Source organism: Protobothrops mucrosquamatus, unplaced genomic scaffold (assembly GCF_001527695.2).
Source record: "Protobothrops mucrosquamatus isolate PMUCROS unplaced genomic scaffold, P.Mucros_1.0 scaffold3715, whole genome shotgun sequence".
Classification (NCBI taxonomy): Eukaryota; Metazoa; Chordata; class Lepidosauria; order Squamata; family Viperidae; genus Protobothrops; species Protobothrops mucrosquamatus.
Window position 1 is genome coordinate 5,439 of NW_015389669.1, and position 2,518 is coordinate 7,956.

The window sequence follows — 2,518 nt, forward strand, 5'->3', positions numbered from 1 at the left end:
ATGAAGGAAGAAAAACGCAAATAAGAAATAATGGGGCAATAAGGATAAATACTCTAAAGAACAATAAGGGGGAAAATGTAAATAATAGAAGAATACTGTCACGAAGTTGATGTTAAAATATATATTGTGTATATATGTGTATTATGTTTTGTTTTGTTTTGTTTGTCGGTTTAAATAATAAAAAAATTAAAAAAAAAAAAAAGGTCAATCACATTCCATATTACCGTATTCCCCCTACTCCACAATAAAGTCCATGGCAATCTCCTCCCAGGGTTGGGAAGGATCTACGACTTGCTGCAATAATCCAGGGGGCTTACCTGAACGTTTTTTCATTGTTGCACAAGTTGCACAGCTTTTCACATAATTCTCCACATCCTTCTTTAGCCCTGGCCACCAAAATTGCCGTCAAATTAAATGTAAAGTTTTCAGGTATTCAAAGTGACTTGCTTGTTTGCTATCATGACTGCGTTGTAGGGCCTGAACTCTAAGGGTTTCTGGTAGGTACAGTTTTGACCCCTTCCAAGCCAACCCATCCCGACAAATCAGTTATGGTTTGGTTTTCCAGGAGCCAGGAATCGGTTTTCAATTCCTCCTTCAGCCTTTTTGTCAATGGGCTATCAGGTTCAGGTGATTTTGCCTGTGGTTGCCCCCCTGTAGTTACTTGAGAGATGGACTCTGGTTGCGGAATGATGGAGTTCACAATCTCCTCTCGACGGCTTTTGTACTTGGGCAGCCTGGATAGGGCGTCAGCTAGGAAATTTTTTCCTCCTGGGATGTATTTTAGTGTGAAATTGAAACTGTTAAAATACTGTGCCCATCGGACTTGTTTAGGAGATAACTTACGGGGGGTTTTCAGTGCCTCTAGAAGATTTTTTGATCAGTCCATACTTCAAAAGGCAAGTCGCCCCCTTCAACGAAATGACGCCAGGTGAGCAGAGCCCACCACACCGCGAAAGCCTCCTTCTCCCAGTCTGCCCAACTTCATTCAGTGTCTGTTAACTTTTTGGAGGTGTAGGCGCAGGGCTGCAAATCCCCCTTCTCATTCCTTTGCAAAAGAACGGCCCCCACAGCCACATCGCTGGCATCAGCTTGGATGATGAATTGTTTCTCAGGATTGGGATGTTTGAGAATGGGTTCTGCTGCAAACAGTCTCTTTAAGTTCTCAAAAGCAGTTTGGCATTCTATGGACAAAGGCAGTGGTTGGCAGGGTCGTAGCTTCCCCCTGTTTTTCCCCATTTTTAACAGTTCAGTAATTGGTAAAGCAATCTTGGCAAAAGAGGGGATGAATTGCTGGTAGAAGTTTGCGAATCCCAAAAAACTCTGGAGTTGCTTACAGGTTCGTGGGGGTTGCCATTCCAGTACAGCTTTCACTTTAGCTGGATCCATCTCAACGCCTTCACTGGAAATCCTATATCCTAGGTCACAGGTCAGCAACCTGCGGCTCCCAGCCTCCTCTGCCATTTGCAGAGAGAGACAGAGACAGAGAGAGGCAATTGCCTTCCCTTCCCTTCTCTCTCTCTATCTCTCTCCCTCTGTGTGTGTGTGTGTGTGTGTGTGTGTGTGTGTGTGTTTGTGTGTAAAAAAGAGAGTGTACTCACGGTGTTCTCCGAGGAGCTGAAAAGCTTATTGGGTGGAGCTCCTCCCTTTGCTGTGTCTCTGGAGAGAGCTAGCTAGCCCAGCTATGCTGACTCAGGAATTCTGGGAGTTGAAGTCCATGAGTCATAAAAGAGCCGAGGTTGCTTACCCCTGAGCTTGTTGGAGAGCAGCTTGAAGCCAGCTTGCCAGGTGAGCAGAAGATCGGAGAGAGGGAGAGAGAGAGGGAGAGAAAGAGAGAGAGGAGAGACAGAGAGACCCTTTTGACATCTAAAATGAAGCTAACACTGCATATATCCTTTTTTACCTTTATGATATATATACCATATATATATCGACCCAAATATGGGAGAAAGAAACCTTTTGCCTGTATCAGCTCAAACTAGAGCCATCCACAGGCAGCAGTCGCAACTGCGACATCATTTATATTTTTTTTAAAATTTGGATTGCTAACAAAGAATTAAGGGAGAATGGAATAGCTATTTCAAACTTTTTAGCTCTCATCAGCCAAACATACCCTTCTGAGATTCGAACCTGGGCTGCCTGCATGTTAAGCAGCTGTGTTAACCTCTAGGCCATAGGCTCTTTCTCACTTTGTCAGCTGTGTCAGGGAGGGAAGAGACAGGGCAGGAAAATTACCTTGAGTGCTTTTTTTATTATTAAAAGTTTTATGAAGATTACAGTATAAACCCCCATACCCACCCCAAAACCCTACCCTCACCCTCACCCACTTCCCAGAGCTGAACACAGGGTTACAAATATAATAATCAAAATCTATCTAGCATTAACCAACTATTAAAATAACCAAGTCCATAATGCGCTTTAACTCCCCTTTAACACAAATTTAAACAAATTAAAATTAAACACAATAATAAACATATTCATAACCTAAATATTAAACAATACAATACTAATATTAAAAATA